Source organism: Gracilinanus agilis, chromosome 2, assembly GCF_016433145.1.
Source record: "Gracilinanus agilis isolate LMUSP501 chromosome 2, AgileGrace, whole genome shotgun sequence".
In the NCBI taxonomy this organism is placed as follows: Eukaryota; Metazoa; Chordata; class Mammalia; order Didelphimorphia; family Didelphidae; genus Gracilinanus; species Gracilinanus agilis.
Genome location: NC_058131.1, coordinates 671,142,850 through 671,162,329, shown reverse-complemented (window position 1 = coordinate 671,162,329; position 19,480 = coordinate 671,142,850). Strand labels below are relative to the sequence as shown.

General features: G+C 37.0%; 1 protein-coding gene and 1 pseudogene across 7 annotated transcripts in view; both read right to left on the bottom strand.

Annotated features, from left to right (window-relative positions):
* The window catches only part of USP54 (ubiquitin specific peptidase 54), an 82,828-nt gene that overhangs the window by 57,543 nt on the left and 5,805 nt on the right, over positions 1-19,480 (bottom strand). The gene's annotated exons all lie outside the window — the stretch shown is intronic.
* LOC123232951 lies at positions 12,369-13,327 on the bottom strand (annotated as a pseudogene).

Genomic DNA, 19,480 nt, shown 5'->3' with positions numbered 1-19,480 from the left:
ATTATGGAATGTCAATCAAATGATTCTGTAATTCAGTAAAAGTGAATGTATGACTTAATCCATTATCTACAAGAAAAAAATGTGTGTTGAATATGAAAATACATGCCAACCAGTAGGTAATCTCTAAGAAAAGGGTATAAAAAATAAAGCCACCCTGAGGCTGACCAGAACAGTCTTTGGGATACATGATTGAAACACAGACTATATTCATTTGTCTTAATCTGCCAATGCTGTCACACCCCTTCGAGTACCTGGACCTGTGGGTGTTTGACTCCTGCACAGGAGAATTAAAGGAAAAATTGGGCAACAAAATGAGAGTGATACAAGAAAATCATGAAAAAAGAATCTACAGCTTGGTAAAGGAGATACAAAAAATACTGAAGAAATTAATATCTTTAAAAATAAAATAGCCCAATTAGTAAAAGAGGCCCCAAAATCCAAAGAAGACTTAAAAAAAAAACAGAATTGGCCAAGTGGAAAAAGATACAAAAATGCATTGAAGAGAAAAACTTCTTGAAAGACAGACTTGGTCCTTTGGAAAAAGAGGCACAAAAATTCACTTAGGAAAAGAACTCTTTACAAAGCAGAAATGGCCAAATGGAAAAGGAGGTACAAAAGCTTACTCAAGAAAATCATGCCTCAAAAATTAGAATTGGGCAAGTAGAAGCTAATGACTGGATATCAAGAAAAATCAAACAAAGTCAAAAGAATGAAAAAATAAAAGAAAATGTGAACTATCTCATTGGAAAAGCAACTGACCTAGAAAGAGAGGTAATTTAAGAATTATTGGACTACCGTCTGATATTGGACTACTGTCCAAGATAAAAAAAATTGCTTAGATATCATCTAACAAGAAATCATCAAGGAAAACTACTCTGATATTCTAGAACCACACGATAAAGTAGAAATGGAAAGAATCTATTGATTACCTCCTGAAAGAGATCCCCAAAAGGATAACTCTCAGGGATATTATGGCCAAATTCCAAAATTCCCAGTTCAAGGTGAAAGTATTACAAGCAGCCAAGAAGAAATAATGCAAATATCATGGAGCCACAATCAGGATAACACAAGACTTATCAGCTTCTATATTAAAGATTGGAGGGCTTAGAATATTATATTCTATATGTAATATATATAGGGCAAAGAAGCTAGAATTTCAAGCAAGCATTACTTACTCTCATCAGAACCGGCTCAATGAGGGAAGAATATACATAATCAAGTGGATATAGAAAGCTATCTTACCCTACAGGAAAACAGGAGGTGAAAGAGATAAGAGAAGGAGTAGGGGGGAGGACAGAGGCAGGCAGCAGCTGATAGAAAAGAGGGCAAAATGAGGGAGATGGCTGTCAGAAACTAAACCAGGGTAAATAGTATAGAAAGTAATATACAGTAATCATAATGGTTTAAATTTTTTTTTGTGAATCTCTCTAATAAAGGCCTCATTTCTCAAATACACAGAGAAATGAATTAAATATGCAAGAATACAAGTTATTCCCCAATTGATAAATGGTCAAAGGATAAGAACTGGCAGTTCTCACATGAAGTAATCAAAGCTCTCTATAGTAGTGATGGGCCAGATGTGGCCCCCTGAAATGTTCTATCTGGCCAGGTAACATTATTCCTAATCTGATGAATACAATGAGCAGGATACATAATATAATGAAACTTCGAAAAAGTTGCCTTTGAAACAGACTGACAGATGAGCATTTCCTTTCCTTTGGCCCCCTCTTTAAAAAGTTTGCCCATCACTGTTCTATAGTCATGCAAAAATGCTCTAAATCACTATTAATTTAAGAAATGCAAATTAAAACAACTCTGAAAAACATCCCACACCTATCATATATTATAACAGAATATATTATATTATAACGGAAAAGGAAAATGTCAAAACTTGAAGAGAATGTGGGACATTAATCCATTATTAGGGGAATTGTGAACTGATTTAATCATTCAGAAGAGCAATTTGGACCATAATTTTTCAAGGCTATAAGTTCTTTAGATAGAAAAAGTAGAAGCAGAGAGGGACAATCATTAAATTTGGTGTTTTGTGGGCTGGAGTAATGATGGGTACTTCCTTCATTCAGTAGTTTTTTTGGTCCCTCAAGATAGATTTCATTCTGGGCATATCTCCTTAATAATTTTTTGCACAAATATTACATACCTCAAGCTCTCTCAGTCATTTAACTCTTAAAACTTCTCTTAAACTTTAAGCCTAACAGTGCAATTTTAAATCATTTTCTCCTCTTAGTCTATGCTTTCAAATTTTTCATCATTTAAGTTTCTCGTCTAATAGCTTATCTTCATCTTTGAAAATGTGGAGACTAAAACTGATGTCATTTGTCTCATAAATTCAGTCCTCTAATGAGATAGAGAAAAAACCAGTTGCAAAATGGAGTTTGTTTGGGGAGGAATAAAGAGAACCAATGAATTTCTATCTTGTAAACATTAGCTATCTTATGCTGCTATATGTATTCTACTTTAACTTTGTTTTTCTCTAAATCATCCATGGAAAACTAAATGGTGTAAGTCATCTATTATTTCATAAATGCAGGTGGATGCAATTAATGAGAGCTGGGTGGCAATTGGACACCAAAAGTGAATAAGGAGCCATGAAAGGGGTGCAGCAAGACCTCACACCAGTGGGGTTAGTATTGAATTTATGAAGGCTCAAAGAGGTTCCCACTGTATTTCTATCAAAAAATATATGCAGGTTACAAAAATGTGGTTACATAGAGGGGGCCCATCTGACATACCCCACACAAATGAATAGTGATTATGTCATTTAAGGTAATGTAAAATAGAAGAATGCAAAGTAGTCAAAGTCAGAGTAGAAGAAAGCTCTTCTGTGAAACTAAGAAAGGTCACAAGTCATTCATAGAAATCCTAATATATACAAAACACTGACTCCCGACCTCAATACATACCAGTCAGGCTTTCAGCCAAAAGCAGAGTGCTCATACATTACTAAAGAAAGAAAAGAAAATGTCTAATGCTATAATTTCAGCATAATACCAAATTATATAGCTTATATATTATAGAGTTCTATATTTTGTAAACATCATGTGGTTTCAACATATTAACAAACTCTCCTCCCATCTGCCTTTTATCACTCTACTCCTGTCCTCATTTCCATACCTCTTCCCTATAAAATGGAACCTACTTTTCAACTTTCTATAACCCATTCATTTTTTCAACAATATGTAAGAAAATTAGATGTATATGACATCATTATTATTTTAATATTTTATTAATAATAATCTTTATTAAAATATAAGCTTCTTGAGGACAGAAACTATTTTTTCCTTTTTGTATCACCAGCCCTTAGCATAGTGCCTGGCACATAAATATCTAATAGATACTTATTTACTGATGAATAAAAACTTGGCTTTACAAAATCGCAGGATTGGGTTGGGAAAGATAAATGACAGGAGAGGATTTGGGAGCATGCCCAGCACTTTTGAGTCCTGGAGCTAGTAGATGATTTCTACCAAGATAATCCAGCAAAGCCTCTGTGAAATGAAGGTAATCTGAGAGGGGAAGGTCCTATTAACTGGAGGTGAGGGGAGCAGGGGAAACAAGCTGGGAAGAACTGCAAAAGCTGAGATTTGAGCTATTCTGAGTCTTAGAGGAAGCCAAGGAAGCCTGTGAGTAAAGACAAGGAGGTAGAAGATCCCAGGCTTGATGAGGAGTGGGAGGCAGAGAAGACAGCCAAACAGAAAAGCTGAAAAATGAAGTATCTTATTCCTGCCCTTCCACTAGCAGAACTCTGGGGATATGAGTACAGGACAAGGTCTATATGAATGAATGGAAAAGCAGGAACTGGTGAAATAAATAGTGAATTCATATTGAGGCAGATAGTTATATTTGGTGGGTCATCCAACCACCTATATAATACAATGGGGAAGGATACTGCTGCCAGGTTCTTTAAGGACCAATCTATCCAAAAAGCCCAGATGGTTAACTATACCCAAACTTCTACCAGCAGGTATTCAGTTTTGTATTAAAGAAGTACCATGGCATAGTAAAAGGTATGCTGGACTTGGAATCAAGAGATATGGATAGAAATTCCATCTCTGAATTTATTAGCTTTGCGACCACTTAGCAATATTGTTTCTCTGTGCCCTCATCTATAAAATGGGCATAACACTAATATTATGCACTTCACAATTTAATGAGGAAAGTTCTCTGTCAACCCCAGAACATTATATCAAAGGGAGTTCATGTTATTCACCATCAATGTATCTCTCTTTGGCAGCCATTACGGTTTCTTTTAAGCTGGCTGGTACCATCTCTTCTATGTGTATTGCTGGTACAAAATTGTACACAGTGAGATGTCTTTTGAACTGCATTGTACACAGTAGGCTCTGAAACCAGAGGTGCTTGTTGAATTATAGCAAAGTCAGGAAAAAATTGAGAGTTAAAGCAGTTTAAATAGAAAGGAAGTACTAAAGGTAGAAGAGTTAGATAGCATTTTTATTGCAGAATTCTTCAGTAGGCAGGAAGTGTAGTTGCAAATGTATTATTTAATGTCCTGTTGATCCCAATGAACAATACCCTTAACTTGGAGGATTTAGGTAGCAGACCAAAGTATAACAAAATCATGAAGAGGGATACTTTAATAGAGTCATGATTTCTAGGGATATCTGCTTTCTTATCCTGTTTGATTCTTGTTCATGTCCTACCATAAATCCTCCATAAAAAACTATACCTTGTATGCTGGAAATATTCTTTTAGGCCCTTTTAATATTTCACAGATACCTCTGAAGCACTAAAGCAATCTCTGTCTCCAAGGTACATATAACATCAGAAGGTAATAGGAGTAACAGTTCAAAGGACAGAATGAAAAGAGAGAAAGGAACACCAGACAGAAATCATTACATACTTCACTAGCCAATTATACAATTATAATCCCTATTAGTTTGAGAGTAGAGCAGAATCAGGCAGAGATAGTGACTTAATCCTAAAGACAGTGGCCACCCTCTCTATTTTTAACTTCAAAGAAAACAAAAAAGATAAAAATTTTAATCTATTAAATATAGCAAGGCTTTGGGGGAAGAGGGGTAGAGTTGGTGTGTAATGACAGAAATGAAAAAAAAAACATAAAAGAAAGTGTGTCAATGAAACATTTAAAAAACCTACAATAGAGAGTAGAAGAAAGTTCAGAAAAGGCCAAAAAAAAGCAAGACCTTTTGTTGCTATATTACCCTTAAAATAGACTTTTTTGTTTATTTTTTAATCAGTTATTTGTGGTTTAATAAGCATTTGGGTTAGTATAAAACATGAACAATTGGTTGCATTGTGCATATAAAGATCCTTTTTATATTATATTGAAATTTACAACTACTGATATGTATTGCAGACAAAACTGGATCCTCTGAAAAGGTGATAAATGGGGCCATGCTGTAGAACTCTAATTGGAAGAGGGACAGACACAAAGGTAATCAATCCATTAGCATAGTATTATCACTGTATGGTATTGTATGTCCAGAAGCCAAAAACTGACTTCTGGACTTAAGGAAACTGTTATCAGGCAGTTACATATCAATGGGGAGCTGACAGCTTGACATTGTGTAATTTGAATCTGTTACCCTAAAAATTGCAATCCCCAGTGAAGTGATGATTCCCAGCAAAACTATGATTCCCAGAACCCCACTCACTTCCTGTCATTATGTCCTGACGTAAACAGGGCATAAATTGGGTGGAGTTCCATGTCTAGGTCTCTTTCCTTCTTGTGGGGGCTTTGGTGGAGCAGGCCTTTTTTGAGCAGATTAGATTAGCTTGGGCACATGGTTTTATTTTGTTAGATGATTACCTTTTTATTCCCTTACTCCTAGTGATTAATAATGTTATAAATTATAATATTTGAAGTTATTGTATATTAATTTTTAATTTTACAACAACAAGCACTTAATGATTGGTACAAAACAAGTCATATCCAACAACACTATGCAGAAATAATGTCATCCCACCCAACCATGGGAAGGGGAAGATTAGTTACCCACACGTGACAGTAAGTAACAAATCAAGAACAAGGGACTGCCCGTCTAAAATGGTATTGAGGCTGCCATTTGTCCACTTTTAACATTAACAACCACTGATGACTTAAATTTACCACTTTCCTGTAATGAGAAGGAAGTAGAAAAATGGAAGCAAAAATTTAAAGCTAAACAGATGAATGGAGTATTGGTGTCCTCTGAAGGAAAACCCCTGCTCCCTAGAAACTTTTATCACCAAATTTGCCAATCCATTCATAAAAATGGTCATTTTGGTACCCAGGGCATCGTGGACTCTGTTAAAAGGGTATGGATAGCTCCTGGCATAACCACTATAGCCTCTAAAGTGTGTGCAGCTTGCCCTACCTGCCAAGCATATAATCAATATGCCTTTCATGGCAAGGCTTTTGGTGGGCGTCCTCTGGCTTACACAACTTTTGAGCACCTGCAAATTGATTTTATAACAATGCCAAAGGCTGGACAATATAAATTCTGTCTAGTCATAGTGGATCAATTGACTAGGTGGCCAGAAGCATTTCCCACTGCCTGAGCCACAGCAGCTTTTGTCGCCAAGGTGCTTTTAAAAGAAATCATTCCTTGTTTTGGCCTGCCTGAATGTATTGATTCAGACAAGGGAAGTCATTTTACTGATTCAGTTTTATCTGAAATATATTCCTGTTTGGGAATAACTCCCAAGTTCCATGTACCATATCACCCCCAGAGCTCAGGCCAAGTTGAATGGATGAACAGAGAACTTAAATCTATGATTGGCAAATTATGCACTGAGACACATCTGAAATAGCCTGAAATTCTCCCTCTATCCCTATTTTATCTTAGAAGCAGGCCCAGGAGAGATCTACATATCTCACCATATGAGATGCTTTTTGGACATCCCCCTATACAGGCTAAGCCTTTTTCTCCTGCATATACATCACTATTAGGAGGAGATACTTCTATTGCTTCCTATATACAGGAATTGCAACACAAACTGTGTGAACTCCATGAATCTGGAACTGCAGTACAAGCAGGACCAATAGACTTTTCACTTCATGATCTGAACCCAGGAGACAAGGTGTATATAAAGAATTTCCAGCACACTGGAGCAACTTAGCCTTCATGGGAAGGGCCATTCCATATATTATTAACACCCCAACAGCTATAAAAATTGGAGAAAAGGATTCTTGGATTCATTGCTCACATGTAAAGAGAGCATCTTCTATTGAAACTGATTGTTTCCTGTTATGTACATTACAGATAACAGTTCATAGAAAATGGATGCTGTTTTTGGAATCACCTTGTATTTATTTTTCTCTCCCTGAATTTATTTTTAATTTTCTTATTGCTTTTCATATTATCTTTTAATAGAATAATTGATTTTTTCCTTTTTCTCATTTCTTGTACTTAAAGTACATATAATCACTATTAATCTTTTTATTTTTTTGCAGTGATATAATTTTAGTATATATATTTGCTGTAATATTACTGCTTACTCACAAGGCTTTAGACTTTGGGAACCTGCCATGTATTGTTAAATGTTATGGGACTATGATTAATGCTTCTGTCTGATTCCAGGAGAAGGGAACACAAGAGCCATTAAAACATGCTAAGAAGGCACAAGGTCATGGAGACCGACTGACCAATCCCAATGGGATTGATGAGAAAAACTGCACAGTGCCAAGGAGCACAAGGTCAAAAAGACCATACAAATACAGGTGGGATTGAAGAACTTCCATGTCAATACTAAGGACTTGAACTCAGTGTAAGACTCAAAGTAGCGACGCTTAACATATGTTAAGATGTAGGACTCTTCAAACTACACTGCCAGTCAGGTACCAAAGGTTGGCCATCATCCTGGCTCACCCATATATTCCTGAGAGTGAAGGTAAATCAGACCAGGGAATGACAGACACTTTCCTTGCACATAAATCTGGTCCTTTTTTCTCTCTTATAGAATGGCAACTTCCTGTAATTGGCTGCAAATGGGTAAGTGCATTATTACTGCATTTTGTTCTACAGACTAGTAAGATGGAAATTATATTAATTGGATCCTAATACAAGGGCCTGTTATAAATTTATTTTTATTTATTCAGAAATTTTATATACATAAATTTTGACATTTTGATTCTGATTTTAAATGTTTTCTTTCTCCCAAAATTTCATTTTTCTTCTATTTGATACTTTTTATGTTTTTGTTTTTTCTTTTGAATTTACTTGTACAACCCCATAACTCAACCATGTATCCTGAGATGATCTGGGTATTTCTTTTTTAAATACACTCATCAGGGGGGATTGTATTTTTATAAAATTCAAGATTTAATTTTTTGTTTGAGAAAAAAATTCTCAAGGAAAGAAGCTTGCTGATGCCGTAATCCAGAGAATGAACTGTTTGCAGAAAGATGCCTGAAGAATCTACATTGCATCAAGAGATCCAGAATGAACTTTGGGGTACAATTGATTGAACTGTTGGGGTTTGAACAGTCACTTTGAATGTACATTTTATGCCAATAGAGGACTGCCCCCAATTGGTTTCTTGTCATGTGCCTAGCAAACATTGGTTTTGCATTTTCTCTCTTCCATTCCCCTCTTATCTCTAACTATTGTAGTTAGAAGACCTTTGTGGGTATAAGATGATTATGTAAAATGATCACTTGGGGTGACTAGGCACCAAATGATCATCAGGGGGGGATTGTGTAAATGGAATTAGCTCATCCTCATTCATTGTTAGATTCTAGCTATCAGAAATAATGTCACCCCACCCAACCATGGGGAAGGGAAGATTAGTTATCCACACGTGACAATAAGTAACAAATCAAGAACAAGGGATTGTCCTTTGGGCAGTCCAAAACAGTGTTGAGGCTGCCATTTGTCCCTTGAAAGAGGTGGATGCAGGAAGTGATGAAAGATGCTATCTTTCAAATATGATGGTAATTTCCTGTAGAGGCAGTTGGCGCTTTGAACTTGGTGTTGAAGGACTCTTCTGAGATCTCAGGTGGCTTCCCTCTGAATTGTCACGTGGGTAAGTTAGGCTGACTTCCTTCCTCCTCCCTTGGCGGTTCTGGAGGCTCTACCCTCAAGGAGGCTTCTCTTGCCTCTCTAATTGTAAAAGGCCTTGTGGCTAGTAGCCTTGTTTAATTAACCTCAGTGCTCCTCTGGTCCGGGCCAGACTTTTTCTCCCTCTATTTCCCATCTCTGATAATCTGATAAGGACAGTTTAGTTGATAAGGAAATAATGGGACACTGAAAATCTTTTACCTCATGCTTCCAGCTCTGTCTCCCAGAGCATGGAGTTTATTATATATATTTTGAGACTCATTTCACACAAAAGAACTCCCCTGAAACTTTGCAGGTGCACAGAAGTTATAAATTATGTCATATCAAAACACAAAACATTGGCTTCACAATAGAACAAGACCAAGGCTGAATTTTGACTGGGTTCTTATCAGAAAGCCAAGTCAGGGAATATCCTTCTCAGGGTCGAATTGCCCCCGCTAAGGTTTTGGCCTTGGCTATATCAGGCAGCTGCATTCCTGGCCAAAGGGGGAGAGTGTTAACTATTTAACTTCTGGTTAGCTAGGAACTTAAAGCTTTACAATAAGACCACAATACTTTTCAACAAGAAATTAAAAGGATCACAAAAGGGGTCAAAAGAGGAGTCTCAGATTTTTATCTATTCTCTTATTGGCTTCCCACACCTTCAACCTTCCTAATTGTAAATAAACTTCCATAAAGCCATCCAGACTTGGGTCTATTTTAATTTTGGAATCGAGCTAATTAGATTCCTGGTGACCATACCTTATATATCTAATTTCCCCTTGTTATGGATAAAAAGGGGGTACATTAAAGTTTGGGGGGTGATCTCCTTCCCTTGCTGAGTGACGGAGGGGTAAAATGTGATTGAGGTAATAGGATAGGAATGGAAGGGAAGGCTAAGTTTAGGGAGGAATGGACAAGGCGGTATTAGGATGGCAAGGGTACAAGGTGAGGTGTTCAGGACAGGCAGCTGACACAGACCAGACACCCAACCTAGAGACAGAGGATATTGGGGTAATAGGCTGAACTCTTCCAGGCAGGAAAGGTACTTTTACAGACACAAGGAATAGGGCCAGACAGAAGTGGTTTGAATCTAACTTGAGGGCTTTCTTATCAGTTTCTCAAATCCTCAAAGGAGGAATCACAAGGCTCCTCCCTATCAGTGAAATTGAAGGGATTTCAGGAGGAAGCGTTGGGCAACTACTTCCTCCCAAGATGGATGCCTCCAGTTTCCCTCAGGAAATAAAAGATAATTATTCCTTCACCTTCACCCTTGCCTAATTTCTTCAACAGAACGATTCTCCAGAGGTTTTGATTAGGTAACCAAGGGTTTATTAATGTTTCAGGATTGGTCTCAAGGAGAGAGGGGGGGTTGGGTTCAAGATTTCTGATAAATGCTGTGGAGAAACTCAAGATGGGGGAGGGTCACAGGAATGGGTTAGACTGAGAGAAAACCTGCTCTCTCAACCTGGGAAGATTTGGTTGCCTTTAAGGTAGAGGGTATATTAAAGGGATAGTTTGAATTCAAGAATGTCCTACTTGCCTATTGGGGAAAACTAAACCCACAAAGTCTTTTCACTAAAAACCCAAAAGCCACCCTGCCTCCCAGAGCCCTGGGAAAACAGGCAGGGAAACACGGAAATAATATGGAGAAGGTCAGGGAGAGGTCCAGATAAATTAGCTAGGTACAAATTGTCCAAAGACAAGGCACAGGCCAAAGCAAAACCGACAGCCAAAGCAGAGCCCTAGTTGATCCGTCCGCCCTGTTCAAGGCTCAGGAACCAACTGAACTCTCAGAATTCTAAGGCTTCTAACTGCTAGAAGTTTACAGTTGGCCCCCCTACAAGAGCAAAACCTCTCTTGCATCTTTTGCATTACAATCTGCTCATTTGTCTTTCTAAAATTTGCAGCTCGCAACATTTTCTGGTTCCTAAGATCTACTCTTATTCTAAGCTGAATTCTAGCTAAGCTCTTACCCCTAACTAAGTTTTGCAAAATAAGAAAAAGGGTTACTTACTCCTAAACTATGCTAAGACTAGTCTAAGCTAAAACTAAGATGGGTTATGGGAAAGGCATAAGAAAGGAATGGGGGTTTTGTTTTGCAAAAATTTTGAACAGAAAGGGAAAATAGATTAAATGCAAACATTCACGAACATTCTTAAAGCTTGCATTTGCTAACTAAAACAAAGTAATAAATTCTATCTATGTATCTATCTAATTTTATGAACTAACAAGAAAAGTATTAACTAAGGAAAAAATGTCTGCAATCTAAGCTACTAAATATTAAATCACTTTTAAAAGTTAGTATATGAATATGTTAATACACTTATGCTTATGTTAGAAACGTTAGTCAGACTAAGACTATAATTATTTGAAAGTCTTTTGGTTAAAGTATAGACTTAAGCTATGTACAATATATTCAAAGAAAGTTTAGAAATTTCTGTCCCTGTTCTAACTTATCAAACTAACTAACTGTCCCTGTGTGTTAGTAAAACGTATTGCTAAGTGTTAGTAAGCAAAATTTACATATTTACATTTTTACAAGAAATGTCAGGTGATTTGAGTAGAAGGTGTCTGAACCAAAGCAAGAGAAAAACTCTGTGCTAAGGCAGACTAGCTTCTCTCTTAAGTGTAAGTTTATGTTTCACATGTATATATGAAGTCAGAAAAATGTTCTGTGTTGTCTAGTGTGACCTACCTGTGTAATGAAGTGTTACATACTTACTCCACCGGAATTTTTCTGCAAAGTGTATGTACTGTGGATGGAATCTAAAGAGTTGGATGCAGTGAGAATTCTGTTGGGTGTAACTGTTTTCCAAATGCATGTGTCCAACGCTGTTCTGATGCTCCTCTTCACAGTGTGGATGTTGTCCCATACAATTGGTGTATTCGGTCATGGATGTCTTTTGTAGTTCTCAGGTTTGCTGTCCTTGTGATTATCTGCGAAGTCAGTAATGCCTCATTTGTGTCGTTTGATGTAATCCCGCGCTTGTCATCTTGCACTGGAACTGATGTTTTAGTGTGTTGACTTGTGTCATTTGATGTACCCCCGCTTGTCATCTTGCAATGGAACTGATGTTCTGGTGTGATGACTTGTGTCAGGAACAAAGTTTAAATGTCCATCAAACATGATTAATTTTTTCTTCTTTCTTTTTCCTTTGCAGTTTAATAAAGATGATTATAGGTAATAAAAGAGTTCGTGATTAAGTCTTTGTGTTTTCATTTATTTGTCTTATACTTTACTATTTCCCATTTCTAACTTCAGGAGGAGATGAGAGTTGTGTTCAGAGGTTTTATATTTCTGTTTTATATTGGTGTTGAATCACTAATCAGAGGAAGGATTTGGCCCACCTGAAAAGCTCATCATACATATTCCCTTATCCACTATCATATTCTCTAGAGAGTAAAGTGGCAGCGCACTAAAAGGCTTTAAAATTGCAGTTCCTTCTGGATTCTCCAAAGAGTATCCATACTCTTCCTTAAATGGGCCTCTTCCTCCAGTCAGGGTTACCTTCACCACATCTGAAATGTCATTCTGCCCCAAGACATATGGGAAGACATCTTATTAATGCTGTTAGTCATAACAATGATTGGAACGAAATTAGATACACTCTCCGAAGAGTCTTCAAGTTGATGCTTTCTGCCAGATCTGCCATAGATAAGCCAATAGCCCAGAAATTATGGTCCTTAAACATAATCACCTCATAAGCACTTTTAACTACCTGTTTATGAACATCTTTACAATGCTCTGAATCACTATCAGTTCCTAAAACAGGATAAGATTCTTCAAAGAGATTTCAGCAACATTCACACCACTCCATACAGGAGCACTAGTCTTCATGTTCCCCAAGGACCCATTCATGACAACTCGAAGAATGGACACTAAGTCTCTCCATTATGGAGTAACAGAAATGAGCAGAATCCAGATTGCAACCACTTAACTTCTGGGCTACAGATGTCAAAATATCCACTGGACTGGAGACTATAAGCAGCTTGTAATTAGAGCTATATTTAACAATATTGGGAATGATTAATTTAAAGATATTCACATTATGCTGAACAAAATTAAGACTTTCTCCTTCCTGCTGACGTCCCCCAGCCATAACATCAAACAGTTTTGAGTCTACAGTCACACTATAGTCTTTGCCAGAGAGAATCTTTGGTATTTTGAGGAAAAGGCTGCCATGTTGGAGATCTATCATCTCTCCCATTAGTTTGTCTTCTTTGACATCAACCAGGGCAAGTTCATCAGCCAAATCTTTTAGGAAGATACTGATGACACATGCCATACCAGCTGCACCAACCCCAACAATAGCGATATTGTTGTGGGGTATCTGGTCTTCCTTTAACTGACATTTACAGTCAGCTGATTCTTTACAGTTCACATTTTCTTGGGGGAAATCTCAGGTTCTGGTCAGGCTACACAGAACTGAGATGAATGTGAGACTACTTCTCCCAGACCTGCACCAAAATATACTTCTAAAAAAAACAAAATAAGCTATGCCATAAAAGTTAACAATTACAAGTGAACTTTTTTTCTTTGTATATTGAATTATGTTTCTGAAGTTTATTCATTACAAAAGAGAAAAATTTAAAAACAAATGAAGTAAGGCTCTGCTTTGGGCTTTTCCCCATTTCCACCCTTGGATAATATATCAAAGTAAAAATCCTGTTGTCTATCTTCATATGGCTGCCTTTGAGGTGATTTCCTGGCAATCAGAGCACCCTTAACATAGCACATCAGTCCTAGTGACCAGTAATAAACAGATATTCAGATAATAGTATCATATCTTTCTAAATTCAGTGTCCTGCAACTCAGTTTAAAATTTTTCTTTCTTTCTGATATTTTTAATTTGGTGGCAGGACAAAAGACCTCAAAGACTAGTATCTACATTCACTCCTTGATGACCCAAATCTTTCCAGTTGAAAATGACCGCTTGCTCTTCACTGTTCATAGCATTTTTTTTTTTTTGGATCTCTGCTTTATACTAGCATATGCTGCTTGGTATCAGTTATTTATTTATTTGTTTGGGTTTTGTTTGTTTGTTTGTTTGTTCGTTTTGCATGTATTTTATCCCCCTAATTCTACTGCAAGCTTCTTGAGGTCACGGCATGTTGCCTTTTTTCATCTTTGTATCCTCAACACCTATAAGTACATTAGTGCACAGTACATAAATTTGCCTTACATACAAAAGGTTCTAAATAAAACATTAAAATTGAATTGTCTCTGTCCCAGAGAAACCCGTAAGACCTTTCATAAGTAGTAGACAAACTGGTATTGTTTTTGATGGGAAAACAATGAAGCAGTAGTATTTATTCACTAACATAAGCAAATTACTAATTCATACATTAAATGCTCTCCCTTCTCATCTCTGACTCCTGGGTTCCCTGGCCTCCTTCAAGACTAAACTCAAATCTCATCTATGGTAAAAGGCCATTTCTGGTCCATCATTTCCCATCTCCTGCCCTAATGCCTTCCCTTTTGAAATTGACTTCTATTTATACTGTATGTATTATGTACACAGTCACCTGAATGTATTTCTCCCATTAGAATGAAAGTTCCTAGAAGGTAGCAACTGTGTTTAGCACATATATTAAGGAATTTAAAGCTATCTGGTGGCCAAATGACTAAGAGACTTTAAGTATACACTTGAATGCCAAAGGATTCCTTTGAATACATATATATGTATATATGTACATATATACATATTTTGATGCTATATATAAGTCTGAGGTAATGCCAAAAACTCAGGGAAAAAGAGAGATTGACTATATAGCTAAACTATACAGTATAGGTTCAACTCCTATCTGAATGCTATGTGCAATTGTGGACTCCAAGAGTAATGAAAAGAACATTAGAGAACCTGGGTTCAAATCTAGGGCCTATCACTAATTACATGTATGACCTTGAGCAAATTACTTGATTTATCTGGACCTCCATTTCTTCACTAGTAAAATGGGTAGAGGGAAGGGAAGAAGGTTAAACTAACTGCTCTATTGTAACAAATAAAATTGATATAGAAGGATATAATTAAAAATATTATGGATTTATTCACAGCCATATTGATAATTAAAAAGAATCATGTGCCTGCTAAGATCTAATTTGAATGCCTGCCATATATCTTCCCCTTGGCTGCTTCTTAGGAAAGAGCGCGTCCCAATCAAGTTCTGAGACTTTATACCTCTGTCTATGTAATCATACTTCCTGCCCACCTGTATTACACAAGAGGAATCATGGGAAATGTATTTTTCAAGTCCCCTAAACATCCACAGGAAGTTTATATCAGGGATCTCAAGATCAGTTCAAGGAACCTCAAGGAATCCCAAATTTCCAATATCACACTATAAAGGTCTCTTTCAAGTCTAAATCTATGATGCTATGAATGAATTTGCACTATTTCAAGAGAGAGCTATTAAAATCACTAAAAGGTTAGAAAAAACTACAATGATGGGTTAAATGAGTTTATGTTAAAATTTAAATATGAGCAAAATAATACATTTTCAAGGCTTTAAAGGATATAAGAACAAACTTCCTGACTCAAAGGGTTGATTAGCATTATGCCAAATTAATATGTAAAAATGCAAAATAATTTCCTGGAGACCACTGAGGCTCCTGGATAATACAAAAGTAATTCCATTTGGAGGAGTGGTGTAAATGCTAAGGTTCCTTCCAATGCTACTAATCTATACAGTTTAAGAATTATTATTACTAAATGATAATGAATAGCTTCCTATACTATTTTAGAATTATACTATTTCTTATTACTTCTATGCCTTGTCTAATCTAGTCTAATCCTCATGACATTCTCTGTACTTAATGCTTGTTCAATAATGGATTCCTCAAATTCATAAGTCATCAGAACCACCACAGGCTTCCCTTCAGAACAGTTTAAAAGACACACACACACTCTCACACACTCACACACACTCTCTCTCTCTCTCTCTCTCTCTCTCTCATTAAGGAGACTAGCTGAATTTAATCAATCAATGCAGCATTCTTCTTTGCCTATAACAAAAAACACTGTGTCTTACATCCTGGCACTGCAAAGGCTCCAGTACAATCCCTGGAAGGAGAACAAAATCATTGCGGCATACTAAGTACAGAGGACGGATTTCCTCCTCTGAAATGAGATAAATAAATATGCTAACACTAAAGTAAAGTCATGCACTATGACAGAGAAAACAGCAGATTTTCAAGATGAATAATATGTAAAAGCTCTGTGCTATAGACATGACAATAGTATAGGTTAAGAAGAAATGTGGAAATTAATATCAAGTGGTAAATTGGAGATTTGGAACAGGAACAGAGAGGTAAAGAAAGACTTCTTCTATTTGTCAATTCACAGATCTCAGGGTACAAAGTAAGCAAAAATACACATGAATACCTGAAATAAATTATTTGATAAAAGATGAAAATGAGTAAGCTTGAAATTTCTTTAACACCTCTTACATCTCCCTTCCTTCCCTTCACAGAAGTAATACAGTAATTTAGGTTTTCACTGCTACTTGTCTAGAGTACTGCAATAGCTTACTAAGTGATCTCTCTGTTTCAAATCTCTCTCTTCCAATCCTACTCCACAGAGCAGTCAAAGCAATATTCCTAACATATAGGTATGACTGGGGCTTCCAATTGCCTCTAAAATCAAATTAAAACTCCTCTTTTAATCACTTAAAATTCTTCACAATCTGGCTACAGCTTACTTTTCCAGGTTTATTACATAGTACTCTCCATCATTTACTTTAGGTCCAAATACCTTTCTTGCTAGGTCTCAAATGAAAACTAGCCAGTATCACTGTGCCAATACTCAAAGCCTTTCCAACTTAGCAAGGCCTAGTTTTAACTGTGCTCTCTAAAACAGGCTTTTGAAAGTTCAGAGACCTCTTCATTTTGTGATAAGGCATTACGATAGAACTTTGGGACAAAGTAAGAAAGTTAACATTAGCTTTTCATCATCTTTAACAACTTCTCAGTAATACTTATTAGCATCCACTATGTAAACAACTATATAGATATTCCTAAATATACAAAATTTTAATGTTAGAGAACTGACATCTTCACTGGACATTTCCTACAGACTAATACTCACAAAGATAATCCCTAATAAAGACTTGCTAAATTTAATTGACAGGATGGGATTTGAAGATTCACTACTTCATTGAGTCTAAGAAAAAAAAATTTCATGTTAAACTCAGCAAGAAGCCCTGAGATTATTACAAAGTAGGTTCTGTTGGCCATGACCAAAAGTATCTTTCATTTAAAAGTGAGAGTCAAAAGAAAACTAGGGCTTGATATTCATAATTTCACTACACAGCCAGGTCTGCCTATCAAGACTATACCTGTATGAGACAGAAGTCATGGAAAATAAAATAAGATTTTAGTTTACAAGGAATTTTAGAAAATCTAAGAGAGCAAATAAGAAAAGCTTAAGTGTATATGTGTGTGTGTGTGTGTATGTGTGTGTGTGTGTGTGTGTGTGTGTGTGTGTGTGTTTACCTACATCTGGCCAGGAAATAACAAAAACATAATGTATATTTAATAGTAAATGCATATAGTACTTGTTCATTCATTTGACAATTACATATTGTGTTTACTGCATTCCAAGAACTATACACACACACACACACACACACATACACACACACACAAACATATATGTACTACTGGGGAAATAAAACAAAATAAGATACCTCTTCCCAAGAAGCTAATAACATAAGTATTGTCATATATGTATTATCTATATATTATCTATAACAGTGATTCCCAAACTTTTTTGGCCTACTATCCCCTTTCCAGAAAAAACATTACTTAGCCCCCTGGAAATTAATTTTTTAAAAATTTTAATAGCAATTAATAGGAAAGATAAATGCACCTGTGGCCATCACTGCCTCCCTGGATCACTGCAACACCTACCAGGGGGTGGTAGCACCCACTTTGGGAATCACTGATCTATAAGGTTAACAGTGATCTGCTAATTGCCTAATCTGATGTCCTCTTCCCAAGTCCTTTATGAATTTGTTGTTTGACCTTTGTTGATCTTTGTAACATCTATCTCTCTTGGCTCTCCTTTTCCCCATCCGGCCACCCCTTTGCTGAATCATCATCCCATATCCATGTGTGTATATATCCATCCCCAGGCTCTATTTGGGGCTCTTTTCTCTCTCTACATTCCTTCTTCACTTCCACGGGTTCAACATATGGGCAAATGACTCCAATATCTAGAGCAGTCTTTTGCCTGAGCTCCTTTCCAAATCACCAGATACCTTTTGGACATTTTCATCTGGATGCCCCAGAGCCACCTTAAGCTTATCAATCCTCAAACAGACCTAATTCTCTCCCCCTCTCACCTTGCCCCTCCCCAGCTTCCTGATCTTATTACTTTTGTGTCTACTTCCACTTTTCTAGTCACCTAGGCTTACAACCACAAAGTCATCTTCAAATCTTTACTATCCCTCACCCCACCTATCCAGTCAGATGCCACCAAGTCTTATTGATTTTTACCTTCACAACATCTCTTGCATCCATCCTTATCTTTCTTCTTACATGGCCACCACATTTCAAGCCCTCATCACCTCTCATCTGGATTGTTGCAGAAGTCTCTTGATTTGTCTCCTTTCTAGCATCTCTGCCCTTCAATTCACCCTCTATACAGCTGTCAGAATAGCATTCCTAAAGCTCACATCTGACCATTTCACTCCCTTGCTCAAAAAACTCCACGTTGTCTTTTTTCCCTCAAGGCTGAGCTCACGTGCCACTTCCTTCATGAGGCCTTTTCTGTTTCTGACAGTCACTAGTGCCTTTCCCCCACTCTCCTCCACATCTCACAGTTTCTTGTATGTATTTTGCATTTGCTTATCTCTAATAATAGTGGCTTTTTCCCGGGAGAATATAAGTTCCTTAAGGTCAGAGACTGTTTTGTTTTTGTCTTTTTATCCTTAGTACCTGGTACAAATATGTGCCACTCAGTGTTTGATGAATGGGTGAATCAACTCCCTCTTCTCCCCTATTCCACATCCTTAAGACCCCTAGACTCCTCTTGAGCATAGCCCATTCTCTCCTTCTATGCTCTTGTCTCTGATGAAGAGGTTGTCTTTCTCCTCGCCAAGGCTAACCCTTCCATTTGTGCTTTCGGTTCTATTCCTGCCCATCTATTCAAGGAGCATGCCTGCTTCATCACCCCTCTCTTTCCTCTTCAGTTTCTTCTTATTTACTGGCTCCTTTCCTGCCACTTCAGACACAATCAGGTCTCCCCAATTCTTTAAAAAAAACCGACCAACTTTCATTTAACTATGCTATCCCTTCAAACTAGAGTCAAATAGCTTTTCTCTCTTGCATAGCCAAACTCCTAGGAAGATCCATCTATACTTAGCGCCTCTGTTTCTTGACCTCCCCTGCATGGTCTTATGACTTATACCACTGAAACTGCTCTCCCTACAGTTACCTATTCACCCATCATCTC